The 16967-nt window shown below is 45.8% G+C and overlaps 1 protein-coding gene across 1 annotated transcript in view; it reads left to right on the plus strand.

Annotated features, from left to right (window-relative positions):
- Positions 1-10786: 10786 nt before the first annotated feature.
- The window catches only part of LOC139268732 (flavin-containing monooxygenase 5-like), a 141965-nt gene continuing 135784 nt past the window's right edge, over positions 10787-16967 (plus strand). The window contains exon 1 of the mRNA XM_070887362.1: positions 10787-10818. The gene's annotated coding sequence lies outside the window, so the exon portion shown is untranslated. The remainder of the gene's footprint in view (positions 10819-16967) is intronic.

The raw sequence follows: 16967 nt of genomic DNA on the forward strand, positions 1-16967 counted from the left end.
GTGGAGTATGTTTTAAATTTTAAGAATGCTATAAATCAATTTTTGTCAGATAGGGCCACTGGAGAGTATCAGAGGTTAAAAACTTGTAACCTTTGGATGGAGATGGTAGTTTCTGGTCCTCTATGGAAATTGGGAAAGGGATGGTTTAAGCAAGCCTAGTGATGGGTCATGATTAACCATGGCACTCTGGAGCTTGCATGATTGCTCTTCAGAGCTTTTCCTGAAATTGGCCCCAGAAGTTTTCACTTTCTCTTTCTGTCTCTCTCCTGCACCAACCCAAGGTTAAGCAATACTAACTGTTGGAGAGGGTGGTGCATTAGCTTGTATTGTCTAATGGGCAGAGTGTGCATTGATGGACTTCATTGTGTATTTTCAGCATTTTCTTTGTGTATTTGTATTAGAAGCAACAAGTATTGTACGGTTGTTATTCATATCCTGAAGCATTCTGGGAATGAGCAACTTTGACCATGTTCTTTCTAGCTGTAAGAAGGATGCTAAAACCTCAATAATATGAGATGAAACAAAATCTTAATCCTATGTGTATGTAAGAATAGGGCATTTTATTTTATGTATTGAGTCAATCGTGAACTGTGATGCCATAATCAGCGGTCTTATGTGCTTATAAATATTTTAGTAACAAGAGTCCTCTTTTTTGGTAGCTTTATGATGAAGTTGAATAAGTTAATGGACCAAAACTGATCATGAGCAACACTAGAATATCACTCTGCATCTACGCATATTATACATCACATCATTGCCACCAGCCAATCAGAGCATCACATTAGTGGTGTGAGGAGACATATAATTTGGCACAAAGATGAACATCAGATGTTCATTTTGCATTGTCCTTCCAAGAAAATGAATTCAGCAATTTAACCAGCTGGTAGCTCAGCAGTTCTAGTATCCCAGCTTTCTTAGTAATGCAGTATTGAATTTAAATATCATTATTATTGCAGTGTTACAGCATTAATATTCCTGCCTATGTGTGTGTCAGGCACAAAAATATTATGTGACTTACATTTATAAGTGCTACTACTTGTTTAAAGAAGAGGGCTTGATCTTGCACTGATGTGTGCGAATAATATACGTTTACTTACTTGTTCTCCTTGTTCATCAAACCCGGGCTCTACCCGTCCACAGAGCCACAGTGCTGTGAACACTGGGCAAATCCAATGATGAGATTTTCAACGGTGAATCATCCACATACCTGAGGCATTGACTTGCACCCAAAGCACTAACCAGATTGAAAATGACAAGCTGCATACGTTACATAGATCACTGGAGATATTCTGCCTGTGCTTTAATCCAAGTGTGTTCTTCCATCATTGTTAATGCAGCTGCTCAAACTCACTGATACCCTTCAATCCTCATTTGAGCGATTTGAGATATGTCTCCTGGAAGCTACAGGAAGAAGCGCTTTCAACCTATCAGGTATCACCTCAATGAAGTGGACTCTCAACAGGAGCTCGCAACAGGGCATTGGCTGTAGTTTAAAAGTGATAGGTGTAAAGCCTCGTCAAAAAAGGTAAGTTTTTAAAGTTAAAGCAAGTCCTTTCTGATGAAGACCTGAAACGTTGACCATTTTATCTTTCTGGTAACTGTAGCTGTCTGACTTGCTGAGTGTTTCCAGCAAGTTCTTGTTTTTCTTTCAGATTTCAAACATCTGCAGCATTTAGCTTTTTGAAAATGCTGGTGTACCACTTCTTGCATTTTAGCGGTTGATTAGAACCGACTCTCTTGTCAATTGTTTTTAATCACTAAAAATTACACTGCACTCTCTGACCCATAAGTGGAGCCCTGCCTTCCCCAACGACAGTGATGCAAGCAGGCAGTGAAAATGTAGCTCCTGGCTACATTTCTATGAAAATAGAAGAAATATTGCATCCAAGATGCAATATAAATGTGGCATTGATGTATTTTCTCTCGACTAAGGGAAGCTGGGATTGTTCTTCTTGGGGCAGAGAAGGTTAAGGGGAGATTTAATAGAGGGGTTCAAAATTATGAGGGTTTTTGACAGAGTAAATAAGGAGAAACTGTTTCAACTGACGGGAGGGTTGGTAGCCAGAGGAAATAATTTAAGATAATTGGCAAAAGAACCAGGATGGGAAGATGAGGAAAAAACATTTATGCAGCAAATTGTAATGATCTGGAATGCTCTGTCTGAAAGGGTATTGGAAGCAGATTTCAAAAGAAAAATGGATATATTCTTGAAAAAGAAAAATTTACATGGCTATGGGGAAAGAGCAGGGAGTGGGACTAATTGGATAGCTCTTTCAAAGAGCCGGTACAGGCACAATGGGATAAATGTCCTCCTTCTGTGCAGTAAGAGTTGGTCCTAATCTGTCTTCTCTTGCCTTTTTCTATCTGCACAGTTCCCTGAAATGCATGTGCTACCATATTTTTCTTGTGCCTTCTCTCACAGCTCTGTCTGTAGGAGAGAGCAAAGAACCTATGGAGGTGGACTATTCCAGCGTTCATAGTGGTCGTGAAAATGCTTCATTAAGATTATGGGCCCACCTCCAAAGCATTTTCTTGCTATATTACAAGAGGAGTACTGAGAATTATCAGCAGTGTCCAAACAGGAGTGTGATCGTCAACCTGATCTAGGAGGATGGAAGATCCCAATTTCACACACAAGACTCCTGCCGAATATGGGAGGGTTAGTAAAATGCTACTACTGGAGGTGCAAATGAAGTATCCAGAATGGGAGTTATGCTACTATCTCTGATCGTAACTGTCCAACACCTGACTGGAATAGAACATCAGATTGTCAATGCACATAGTCACATAATCAGAGGGAATTCTACACTAAACTGTCACCGTGAGTATATTTGAGCAATAAGGAAACCTACAAGTGGGCTTATTTGTCTTGTGAGGATAATGCATGACTCTCCCTCTTTTGCTTCCAGCCAAGTCATCTGATGGTCGGCCACCTCTCTGGCACATTGATGAAAGAGTCATTGCCTGATAATCCCCTATTAAATTCCTCATCTGAATCATATGCTGCAAAATTGTATACTGGTGAAAACAACATCAGTGAACTTTAGTCCAGGCTTTGGTTGTTCGTGCTCTGAGTCTATGGAGTGAGATAATAGCCCAACGTTTAACTCCAGATGGGTGAGTAGCAGTGTAAAACTCACCCACTGTTCCATAAATGAGACCTCGGCTATTTTAGCTCCCGATCCTCATTTCAGTGGTATATGATCACATGGCCCAGAGGCTGCCTGCCGGCACAAGGTAGGTGGCAGTATAGGGTACCAGGTGCGTATTGCGAGGTGGGTGGAGGTAGGGAGTCCTGAGCAGGGGCAGCCTGAGCTTTCCTTGTGGGCCAGAGGAGCACTCTACTCTCCTACTTTCAAAAAATAATATTTACATAAGTATCAGCTGTGACTCAATGGATAGCACACTTGCCTCTGAGTTGGAAGGTTGTGGGTTCAAGTCCCACTCCAGGAATTTGAGCACATAAATCTAGGCTGACACTCCTGTGCAGTGCTGAGGGAGCATTGCACTGTCGGAGGTGCCATCTTTTGGATGAGATGTTAAACCGAGGCTCTGTCTGCTCTCTCAGGTGGACGTAAAAGATCCCATGGCACTATTTCGAAGAAGAGCAGGGGAGTTATCCCCGGTGTCCTGACCAATATTCATCCCTCAATCAACATATCAAACAGATTATCTGGTCATTATCAAGTTGTTGTTTGTGGAAGTTTGCTGTGCATAAATTGGCTGCCACATTTCCCACATTACAACAGTGACTGCACTTCAAAAGTACTTAATTGGCTGTAAAGCACTTTGAGACATCCGGTGGTCATGAAAGGCACCAAAAAATACAAGTCTTCTTTCTTTTACATCTTTAAAGCAGGGGTTGATCTCCGATCACCTTGTCATCAAAATCAGTCTTGCAATCTGATTCTTGGTTCTGTGAGTGAATGATCAAGAGATTACAAGATTAAAGTTGACAAGGCTCAAGGCAGTTTGTAAACAAAGATGTTTATAAGAATTATCGATTCCTGCTAGATACATTTAAAATACCCCAGGTTTTTACACTTGTCACATGTGCTGTACTTCAAGTTAAGGGACTAGACTTTTGCCTTCATTTTCGGTGGCTTTCTCAGCGGTACAGCTGTTTTTTGATGAAAAACCGCCCGGCGAAAGTTTCCTCTTTTATTTTTTTTAAAGAGTACCGCCCACATTTTGAAAAGACCGCCGGGAAGCAAACCGCCCACATGCATCTGCATGCACTGCCGAGAAAATCGCCAGGATTTAAGTCTTGCCTTAATGGTGACCCATACACACCGCCGAGGAAACCGCCCACGAAAAGCTGCCGGAAACAGGGTGGCAGGTGAGTACCCTGCAAAGAAAGGTAAGTTAAAGGTTTTTAAAATTATTTTTAAAATTCTAAAACAGTGATTATGTTAAAAAGTGTCTTGAGAATGTTTTATAACTTTTTATTTTTTGTTTAAGTGAAAAAATATTTTTTGAGTTTTCCCCCCTCCCTCGGACTAAATTTTAAGTACTTTCCGTCCATTCCGGTAAGAACCGCCAGTTTCACCTAGTTTTGCCTTTAATCGCCGCGAATATTGGTGCAAGATCTATTTTCTCACCGGGCGATATTTTTTACCTTAATTATGGAAATTTTCGCCAGCGTTAGTTACAGAACGTTAGCGCTGTTCCTGGGCGGCAATCAGGCAGTGAGGGGCTTTAGGGAAAGTCTAGCCCAAGATCTTTGTGGCAAAGAAGCTGTAATATTAGCGTCGAGGGGAATGACACAGTTAATTCTTATCTGCAGAGTAAAGATTCTAAAGGTTAGGGACAAAGAAAATGTACTGTTCATATGACATTTTTAGTACTTGTTTGTGGCTATTGACAACTGGAAAGTAAATTACATTTATAGGGATAAACATCATACACGAGGGCTGAATTCACATAAATCAACCCTGAAGAGGACCGAATTCAAATGAGGCTGCACCACAGTAATCTCTTTAGCCCAAGGCACTGCCAACTTCACTTGGATCTGAACCTTCGAATTGTGAAAAAAAGCCCAGTCAGATATTGATCTGTATTCCCCAATCATCTGTGCAGGTCAATCATGGTAAAAAAAAAAATGGCAGAATGTTGTGGGAAAATTACAAATCTGAATGCCAAAAATATTACCGAGTGCAGCGGCTGAACTTAAATAAAACCATTTAAAGACTCCAACTTGAGCACCATTTGCAGATGCAGTCTGAGCTTGTACTGGAATAGGTTGCATAAATCAACAGGTGATGGCACTTTTACAGCTGTGCTGTGTCAGTGTGGTGCTTATTACAAACCTAACCACCCTCGCGTTAAACCCCACAGCTAAATCAAGCACCGTGAGTCTCACTGAGATTTGAAGAGTCTCACTTTTATTGCACCCTTTTTCCAATCTTTGACATTTTTACTTTCATTTTAGTTAGTAAATTATGCCATTTTTTACTCTGAGCGGGACGCATGTTTCATATTATTTCATTTTCTTTAAAAACGAGATGTGAAATTTAGCATTGTTGCTGCCAAAAGACTGAATAAATGGAAATTGATGCTAGTAAACAATTTGGATGCCTGCAAATCAAAGTGACTGGAGAAGATTATGTTGAAATGATTTAGATCAGCATCTGGAGAGCAGTGAGTGGAGAGCTAGCTGACAGCCTGTGTACAAAAATGGATTAAATGCAGATATCAGATGGCAAACGTAGAGGATAGAAGCTAGTCAACTCTTAGTTCATCCATCTGGGAAAAGCTTACATTATCCCCATTGCATTAGATAACTGGACCTTGAATAAATCTAAAGCTTTTACTACCACTACACTGCCCAGAAGATCATTCCAAATGATGTTCCGTCTTTGTGTGAATAAATGTTTTATTACATCTGCGTTAAATTGACATTTCTCCAGCCTTGGCCTATATGCCTTGTTTCACTGTTTAGGTTCAGACATGGCTCAGTGGTAGCACGTACTCTGGACTGACACTCCAGTGCAATACTGAGGGAGTGCGTGTAAAGACCAGCTGGTCTATCAAGCCTGCCCCACGCCTCATGATGGCTGCAGCATCATAACTATTAGCCCATAATAATGGCGAGCGCTGAGAGCCTCACCATTATTTCTAACGCAAAATCTGAGCCAATTACTTCCCAAATATAGGAGGAGCTGCTGTGCTTTTTTGGCAATAGTTCCCATAGGAAAGACTAGTTGGAAAATCTTGGATTGACGCCCATAAATATCAGGAAATGTATAATTAAATGTATTGTTTTTTTGTGTAGGATTTCATTGGATGGCCAATTTAGTTTACTTTGAACTGTCCCACAGTAATAATAATTAAGCCATCATATTGTAGGGTGTTTGTTTTTCACTCTACTCTGATTCTTCGACCTCAGAACTTATAGTGGGAAAGGACAACACGTGGCACAAAATTTAGGCTTAACCCAGTGTCAGTTTTATTACACAACAAAAAACAACTAAAACTACAGGACTAGACTGCTGAGAGAAATTTGACTTTAGACATACAATCACCAGAGATTCATGGTCCTTGATTCCGTAACCTGCTGTTTCTTCTTCCGGCTGTTCTCTGCAGCTTCTGTTCCTTTTCTGCTGCTTCTTCTGTCTTCCTGTCCTCCTTCTGCTGATATGCTTTTTGCTCGCATATTTATCTAGGTTTTGAATAAGTTTCCCTGCTGGGCTGAGATTCGATTATCGATGTGGTGATCTGTTTAACTGGTTGGTGATGAGTTTGAACAGCTACTAATTTGCACATGGAGTCGACAATAAAAAAGATATTTCCTTATACTGAATACTGCTATCCAAAAATTTGCATTCCATGGGGTCCTTTGTTGTCCGGTCTTTTTACAGACTCGATGTCTCCAGTGGGCTGTTTTCCCCACCCTGGTCAATCAAGTTCAGACCTCATGTAACAACTCCATTTTTGTTATGCATGAAGTCAGTTTATGTCCTTGACACAGAATAGAAACATAGAAAATAGGTGCAGGAGTAGGCCATTCGGCTCTTCGAGCCTGCACTGCTATTCAATGAGTTCATGGCTGAACATGCAACTTCAGTACCCCATTCCTGCTTTCTCGCCATACCCCTTGATCCCCTTAGTAGTAAGGACTACATCTAACTCCTTTTTGAATATATTTAGTGAATTGGCCTCAACAACTTTCTGTGGTAGAGAATTCCACAGGTTCATCACTCTCTGGGTGAAGAAGTTTCTCCTCATCTCGCTCCTAAATGGCTTACCCCTTATCCTTAGACTGTGACCCCTGGTTCTGGACTTCCCCAACATTGGGAACATTCTTCCTGCATCTAACCTGTCTAAACCCATCAGAATTTTAAACAGTTCTATGAGATCCCCTTTCATTCTTCTGAACTCCAGTGAATACAAGCCCAGTTGATCCAGTCTTTCTTGATATGTCAGTCCCGCCATCCCGGGAATCAGTCTGGTGAACCTTCGCTGCACTCCCTCAATAGCAAGAATGTCCTTCCTCAAGTTAGGAGACCAAAACTGTACACAATACTCCAGGTGTGGCCTCACCAAGGCCCTGTACAACTGTAGTAACACCTCCCTGCCCCTGTACTCAAATCCCCTCGCTATGAAGGCCAACATGCCATTTGCCGCCTTGACCGTCTGCTGTAACTGCATGCCAACTTTCAGTGACTGATGTACCATGACACCCAGGTCTTGTTGCACCTCCCCTTTTCATAATCTGTCACCATTCAGATAATGGTCTGTCTCTCTGTTTTTACCACCAAAGTGGATAACCTCACATTTATCCACATTATACTTCATCTGCCATGCATTTGCCCACTCACCTAACCTATCCAAATCACTCTGCAGCCTCATAGCATCCTCCTCGCAGCTCACACTGCCACTCAACTTAGTGTCATCCGCAAATTTGGGGATACTACATTTAATCCCCTCGTCTAAATCATTAATGTACAGTGTAAACAGCTGGGGCCCCAGCACAGAACCTTGCGGCACCCCACTAGTCACTGCCTGCCATTCTGAAAAGTACCCATTTACTCCTACTTTTTGCTTCCTGTCTGCCAACCAGTTCCCAATCCACGTCAGCACACTACCCCCAATCCCATGTGCTTTAACTTTGCACATTAATCTCTTGTGTGGGGCCTTGTCGAAAGCCTTCTGAAATATCCTTAATTGTCTAGCTTAATTCAAAAAGCTTGGATCAATCAATTTTTAGTTCATGGTCTGTGTTTTTCTGAAGCTTAGTAACCTTACAATGGGTCCAAGTTTCCACACGATAAAAAATGGGCGCCCCTCCGAGCTGGGCGCCCGTTTTTCGCGCCACAAAGTGCGCCTAAAAAAACCCTCCGTATTCTCCACCTCCCTCCAGGTCCTCTGGCCCTCGGCGCGGCGCAGCAGGAGCTGTAGGGGGCGGAGCTAGGACCCTGCGCCGAAAACAGTGCGGGGAGCTCTGCACATGCGCGCTACAGTGGGCACGCAAGTGCAGTAGCTCTCCGTGCCCGAAACTGTGTGGCAGGGGCCCGAAGCACGCAGCCCTGGTCGAATGGCCTCACTGGGGCTGCATGAATAAGGCTCCTCCCACGGCCAGCTCCTGCTTCCTGCCGACTCCCGCTCCTGCTTCCCCCCCCCCCCCCCGCCGACCAGACCGGACCCGACTCGACCCGCCTGTCGCTGCCGCTCCTGCTTCCCCACCGCTCCTGTTTCCGCCCCCCCCCCCCCCCGACTGGACCGGACCCGACTTGACCCGCCTGTCGCTGCCGCTCCTGCTTCCCCACCGCTCCTGTTTCCGCCCCCCCCCCCCCCCCCACGACTGGACCGGCCCCGACTTGACCCACCTGTCGCTGCCGCTCCTGTGAGAGACACGGGTGGGGGGGAGAGAGTGAGAGACACGGGTGGGGGGAGGGGGGAAGAGAGTGAGAGACACGGGTGGGGGGGAGAGAGTGAGAGACACGGGTGGGGGGGAGAGAGTGAGAGACACGGGTGGGGGGAGGGCAGTGAGAGACACGGGTGGGGGGGAGAGAGGACAGTGAGAGACACGGGTGGGGGGAGGGGGGAAGAGAGTGAGAGACACGGGTGGGGGGAGGGGGGAAGAGAGTGAGAGACACGGGTGGGGGGAGGGCAGTGAGAGACACGGGTGGGGGGGAGAGAGGACAGTGAGAGACACGGGTGGGGGGAGGGGGGGACAGTGAGAGACACGGGTGGGGGGGAGAGAGGACAGTGAGAGACACGGGTGGGGGGAGGGGGGGACAGTGAGAGACACGGTTGGGGGAAGGGGGGGGGAGTGAGAGACACGGGTGGGGGGAGGGGGGGAGAGTGAGAGACACGGGTGGGGGGGGCACAGGACAGAGAGACACTGGTGGGGGGGGGGACGAGAGTGAGAGACACGGGTGGGGGGGGTGGGGAAGAGAGCGAGAGACACGGGTGTTGGGGTGGGGGGGAACAGAAGAGAAAGGGACAGTGGCGGGGGGAGGTGAGAGAGGGGTAAAGACAGACTTGAGGGCGAGGGGTGGGGGGGTTGTTGAGAGAGAGAAGGACACGGGTGAGGGGGCAAGAGAGACACGGGGGGTTGGGGAGAAGAGAGAAAGAGACACGGGAACATGGAAGAGAGAGACACGGCGGGGGTAAAAGAAACATAGAAACATAGAAAATAGGTGCAGGAGCAGGCCATTTGGCCCTTCGAGCCTGCACCACCATTCAATAAGATCATGGCTGATCATTCACCTCAATACCCATTTTCAGCTTTCTCTCCATACCCCTTGGTCCCTTTAGCCGCAAGGACCATATCTAACTCGCTCTTGAATATATCTAACGAACTGGCCTCATCAACTTTCTGTGGTAGGGAATTCCACAGATTAACAACTCTGAGTGAAGAAGTTTCTCTTCATCTCAGTCCCAAATGGCTTACCCCTTATCCATAGACTCTGTCCCCTGGTTCTGGACTTCCCCAACATCAGGAACATTCTTCCTGCATCTAACCTATCCAGTCCCGTCAGAATTTTATATGTTTCTATGAGATCCCCTTTCATCCTTCTAAACTCCAGTGAATACAGGTCCAGTCGATCCAGTCTCTCCTCATATGTCAGTCCTGCCATCCCGGGAATCAGTCTGGCGAACCTTCGCTGCACTCCCTCAATAGCAAGAACAAGGGACATGGCAGGGAGGGGGGAGAGAGGGACACGGCGGGGAGGGGGGAGAGAGGGACACGGCGGGGAAGGGGGGAGAGAGGGACACGGTGGGGGGAGAGAGGGACACGGTGGGGGGAGCGAGGGACACGTCCGGGGGAGGAGAGAGGGACACGGTGGGGGAGGCGTGGAGAGAGAGGGACACGGCAGGGGGGTGAGAGAGAGGGACACAGCGGGAGGGGGGTGGGTGGGAGAGGGACATGGTGGGGGGAGAGAGAGAGAGAGATATGGAAGGGGGAAGAGAGAGAGACACGGGAGGGGGGGAGAGAGAGAGATGGGGTGGGGGGATGAGAGAGAGGGACACGGGTAAGGAAGGAGAGAGCGGGGTGTATAGAGAGACACGGGGGCGGTGAGAGAGAGGGACACAGATGGGGGAGAGAGTCATGGTGTGGTGGGGGGAGAGAGACATGGGGGTTGGGAGAGGGGATGCGAGGGAGGGGGGATGGGGAAGCGGGAGGGGAGAGAGGTAACTCAGGGAAGATGAAGCACGTTTTTCCAACCCCCTTTACACCCACAGCCAATTTCTCGGAAAACTCGGTGCGTGTGTTACAAGGGACATCGTTGGACACTGTCACTATTCACTTCGTACCCAGTAAACCTGTTAACAGACCGTGACCCATACACAAAGCGCCATTTATGGCAGGTAAGGGGTGGGGTGGGGTGGTAAGGTACTTGCGCTGGGGGAAGGATGCATATATGCTGGGTTAATGGACTTCAGCTGGCAGAGGCAGCACTTGTGCTGGGGTAAGGGACTTTGGCTGGAACTTGGTGGCTTTTTGGGAGATCTATCCTCTATGGCTTCTGAAGTCAAAATGGATCGAATTACAATTTGCAAAGTCTGTCAGAACTTGAGCTGGGTGGTTCCCATTACATATTTCAGAGAAAATTCAGGGGATGGCTTATCCTCCAAGGGGACCAATCAGCAATAGGTCATGTGATAATGGAGAGCCAATGTGGTCATTTTTGGCAGTACAAATAAATATATCCATCTTTTACATCCACCTGAGGGGGCAGACAGGGCCTCAGTTTAACATACCATCTGAAAGATGGTACCTCCAACAGTGCAGCACTCCCTCAGCACCGCACTGGAGTGTCAGCCTAGATTTTTTTTATGTGCTCAAGTTCCTGGAGTGTGTCTTGAACTCTCAACCTTCTGACTCAGAGGCGAGTGTGCTACCCACTGAGCCACAGCTCATATTTAAGCTGATACTTAAGCTCGGTTCCATCAATGAAAACCAATGCCTGTCTGTGCTTGATATTGTAACCAGTGAACCCTACACATTTAAGGAGATATTACACAACTCTCAAGAAAAATATATTCCAGTGAAGAGGAAAGGGTATAAGAGAAAAGATAGCCATCCGTGGCTAACTAAGGAAATTAAGGACATACAAGAGCATACAATGTGGTCAAAACTAGTGGGAGGACAGAAGACTGGGAGGCTTTTAAAAGCCAGCAAAGAATGACTAAAAAAAATGATTAAGAAAGAGAAGATAGACTATGAAAGTAAACTAGCATGAAATATAAAAACAGATAGCAAGAGCTTCTATAGGTGTATAAAAAGGAAAATAGTGCTAAAGTAAACGTTGGCCCATTAGAAGACAAGACTGGTGAATTAGTAATGGGGAACATGGAGATGGCAGAAACTCTGAATAAATATTTTGTATCAGTCTTTACGGTAGAGGAGACTAACAATATTCCAACAGTGGATAGCCAAGGGGCTATTGGGGGGGAGAAACTTAACACAATCACAATCACTAAGGAGGTGGTACTCAGTAAGATAATGGGACTAAAGGCAGAAAAATCCCCTTGACCTGATGGCTTGCATTCCGAGGGTCTTAAGAGAAGTAGTGGCAGGGATTGTGGATGCATTGGTTGTAATTTACCAAAATTCCCTGGATTCTGGGGAGGTCCCAGCAGATTGGAAAACTGCAAATGTAACACCCCTATTTAAAAAAGGAGGCAGACAAAAAGTAGGAAACTATAGACCAGTTAGCTTAACAGCTGTGGTTGGGAAAATGCTGGAGTCCATTGTTAAAGAAGCAGTAGCAGGATATTTGGAAAAGCAAAATTCGGTCAGGCAGAGTCAGCATAGATTTATGAAGGGAAAGTCATGTTTGACAAATTTGCTGGAGTTCTTTGAGGGTGTAACGAACAGAGTGGATAAAGGGGAACCAGTGGATGTGGTGTATTTGGGCTTCCAGAAGGCATTTGACAAGGTGCCACATAAAAGGTTACTGCACAAGATAAAAGTTCACGGGGTTGGGGGTAATATATTAGCATGGATAGAGGATTGGCTAACTAACAGAAAACAGAGAGTTGGGATAAATGGTTCATTCTCTGGTTGGCAACCAGTAACTAGTGGGGTGATGCAGGGATCAGTTCTGGGACCCCAACTATTTACAACCTATATTAACGACTTGGAAGAAGGGACTGAGTGTAATGTAGCCAAGTTTGCTGATGATACAAAGATGGGAGGAAAAGCAATGTGTGAGGAGGACACAAAAAATCTGCAAAAGGAAATAGACAGGCTATGTGAGTGGGCAAACATTTGGCCGATGGAGTATAATGTTGGAAAGTGTGAGGTCATGCACTTTGGCAGGAAAAAATCAAAGAGCAAGTTATTATTTAAATGGAGAAAGATTGCAAAGTGCCGCAGTACAACAGGACCTGGGGGTACTTGTGTATGAAACACAAAAAGATAGTATGCAGGTACAGCAAGTGATCAGGAAGGCCAATGGTATCTTGGCCTTTATTGCAAAGGGGATGGAGTATAAAAGCAGGGAAGTCTTGCTACAGCTATACAGGTATTGGTGAGGCCACACCTGGAATACTGCGTGCAGTTTTGGTTTCCATATTTACGAAAGGATATACTTGCTTTGGAGGCAGTTCAGAGAAGGTTCACTAGGTTGATTCTGGGGATGAGGGGGTTGACTTATGAGGAAAGGTTGAGTAGGTTAGGCCTCTACTCATTGGAATTCAGAAGAATGAAAGGTGATATTATCGAAACGTATAAGATTTTGAGGGGGCTTGACAAGGTGGATGCAGAGAAGATGTTTCCACTGATGGGGGAGACTTGAGGGCATGATCTTAGAGTAAAGGGCCACCCATTTAAAACAGAGATGAGGAGAAATTTCTTCTCTCAAAGGGTTGTAAATCTGTGGAATTCGCTGCCTCAGAGAGCTGTGGAAGCTGGGACATTGAATAAATTTAAGACAGAAATAGACAGTTTCTTAAACGATAGGGGGTTATGTGGAACGGGCAGGGAAGTGGAGCTGAGTCCATGATCAGATCAGCCATGATCTTATTGAATGGCGGAGCAGGCTCGAGATGCCATATGCCCTACTTCTATCCCTATTTCTTATGTTCTTATGTTTGTTATGTATGTTAACTTGGTTTTACCTGCCACCGGAGGGCACGACTGTCGGAGTCCTAATGGTCACTGGCAGACACGTGCAAGCCGTGTATATAATGTTGGCAACCATGTTGAATCCTCACTTTGAGAATAAATAAACTTGAGTAAGGTCATGCCTGAACTAGCTCACCGTACTTACACTCGTGGAGTTATTCAATACTTAACAATTGGCGACGAGTTTAAAAATACGAACTTTCACGCAACCATGTCTGTTGGAATTTTGGAGAGAGTCATGGAAGGGGAAGACTGGGAGGATTTCACATAGAAACATAGAAATTTACAGCGCAGAAGGAGGCCATTTCGGCCCATCATGTCCGCGCCGGCCGACAAAGAGCCGCACGGCCCTTTATCAGCAGCCCTAAAGATTACATATAAACCTATGGACAATGACGGAATGGCAAAGAGCACCCAGCCCGACCAGTCCACCTCACACAACTGCGCCACCCCTTGTACACTCCACCCCAACCGGAGCCATGTGATCTCCTGGGAGAGGCAAAAACCAGATTAAAAACCCAGGCCAATTTGGGGAGAAAATAAATCTGGGAAAATTCCTCTCCAACCCATCCAGGCAATCGAAACTAGACCAAGAGATCACCCTGGCCGTATTCTATTCCCTGCAGTACTTACCATTATATCTGCACCGTCCAACAAAAGGTCATCCAGTCTAATCCTAATTGCCAGCTCTAGGTCCGTAACCCTGCTGGTTATGGCACTTCAAGTGCCCATCCAACCATCTCTTAAAAGTGGTGAGGGTTTCTGCATCCACCACTCTTCCAGGCAGCGAGTTCCAGATCCCCACAACCCTCTGCATAAAGAGCCTCCCCTCCCCTCAAATCCCCTCTAAACCTTCCACCAACCACCTTAAAACTATGTCCCCTCGTAATAGACCCTTCCACCAATGGCAATAGACCCTTACTATCCACTATGTCCAGGCCCCTCAATATTTTGTATATCTTTATAAGGTCTCTTCTCAACCTCCTCTGTTCCAATGAGAAGAAACCCAGCCTATCCAATCTATCCTCATAACTAAGATTCTACATTCCAGGCAGCATCCTAGTAAATCTCCTCTGCACCTCTCTAGTGCAATCACGTCCTTCCTATAATATGGCAACCAGAACTGCACGCAGTACTCCAGCTGTGGCCTAACCAAAGTATTATACAATTTAAGCATAACCTCCCTGCTCTTATATTCTATGCCTCGGCCAATAAAAGCAAGCATTCTGTATGCCTTATTAACCATCTTATCCACCTAGCCTACTACTTTCAGGGATCTGTGGACAAGCACTCCAAGGCCCCTTTGTTCATCTACACTATTAAGTGGCCTACGTGCACGTGCATCACCTCACACTTCTCTGAATTAAATCTCCTTTGCCACTGCTCTGCCCACCTGACCAGTAGATTGATATCCTCCTGCAGCCCATGACTTTCCTCTTCATTATCAACCACACAGCCAATTTTAGTGTCGTCTGCAAACTTCTCAATCATACTCCCTATATTCAAATCTAAATCGTTGATATACACCACAAAAAGCAAGGGACCCAGTACTGAGCCCTGCGGAACCCCATTGGAAACATCCTTCCAGTCACAAAAACATCCATCAATCATTACCTTTTGCTTCCTACCTCCGAGCCGATTTTGGATCCAACTTTCCACTTTGCCCTGGATCCCATGGGCTTTAACCTTCATGACCAGTCTACCATGCGGGACCTTATCAAAAGCCTTGCTAAAGTCCATATATACTACATCGTATGCACTACCCTCATCGACCCTCTTGGTTACCTCCTCAAAAAATTCAATCGGGTTAGTCAGACAAGATCTTCCCTTAACAAATCCATGCTGACTGTCCCTAATTAATCCTTGCCTATCCAAATGCAGATTTATCCTGTCTTTCAGGATTTTTTCCAATAGTTTTCCCAGCACTGAGGTTAGGCTGACAGGCTTGTAATTGGCCTATCCCTTTTTCCCTTCTTAAACAAGGGTACTACATTAGCAGTCCGCCAATTAAGCGCAGGGTGGTTCTCATCATTTGTGGGTCAAAAATTTATGGCCTTATCAAGAAGCTACTCCCAGCGACTCAACCAATGGATAAGACTTACGATGAATTGTGTACGCTGGTTCGGAAACACTTTAAACGGAAGCAAATCATCATCATCATGGCGAGGTATCGTTTCTATACACACAATCGCTCCGAGGGCCAGGACGTGGCAGAATTTGGCACCAACCTGAGACGGCTCGCTGGGCCTTGCTACTTCGGAGCTGCATTGGAGGAAATGCTGCGGGACTTTTTCGTGCTTGGCATTGGCCACGAGGTCATCCTTTGAAAGCTGCTGGCTGCTGAATCGCTAGACCTGAGCAAGGCCTAGCATGCATGCATGTCTTGGACGAAAACTCAAAACAGATATTTTCCCAGCATCGAGCAAGTGTGCTGCGACACATCATGTGGCTGAGGATGATCGATCCAGTGTGGATCAAGCGGCACAGGCAACTCACCCGAGGTACAGGATGAAGAAGTGTATGGGGTACATTCTTTTACCAAAAGTCCTCCGATAATGCTGGAAGTTAAATTAAATGGGGTTCGAGTATCCATGGAATTGGACACGGGTGGAAGTCAGTCAATAATGAGCCATAGGGCTTTCAGAAAGCTGTGGGACACTAAGGCAAAAAGACCCAAACTGAGCCCAATCCATGCGAAGCTGCATATCTACACCAAAGAGCTCATACCAGTCATTGGCAGGGAAGCAATAAAGGGATCGTATGATGGAGCTGTGCATGATTTATCATTGTGGATCGTTCCTGGCAATGGCCCAATGTTGTTCAGCAGGAGTTGGCTTGAGAAAATTAAATGGAACTGGAACGATATTAAAGCCTTATCATCAGTGGATGACGCTTTGTGTGCTCAAATGCTGAGCAAGTTTCCCTCGCTGTTCGAACCAGGCATCGGCAACTTCACGGGAGACAAGGTGCAAATCCATCTAGGCCCGGATGCAAGACCCGTCCATCATAAGGCTCAGGCGGTTCCGTACATGATGAGGGAGAAGGTCGAGATCAAACTGGGCAGATTTCAACGGGAAGGAATCATATCACCAGTCGAGTTCAGCGAATGGGCCAGTCTAATTGTTCCGGTGTTGAAAAATGATGGCACGGTCAGGATCTGCGGCGACTACAAGGTAACGATCAACCGAGTCTCGATACAGGATCAGTACCTGTTACCCAAGGCTGACGACCTGTCTGCAATGCTATCGGGGGGGAAGTCGTTCACTAAATTGGACCTGACCTCCACTTACATAACACAGCACCTGGTCGAATCGTCAAAAAAACTGACGTGCATCAACACACACAAAGGACTGTTTATATACCACAGATGCCCTTTTGGAATTCG

This window comes from Pristiophorus japonicus, chromosome 8 (genome assembly GCF_044704955.1).
Source record: "Pristiophorus japonicus isolate sPriJap1 chromosome 8, sPriJap1.hap1, whole genome shotgun sequence".
Lineage (NCBI taxonomy): Eukaryota > Metazoa > Chordata > Chondrichthyes > Pristiophoridae > Pristiophorus > Pristiophorus japonicus.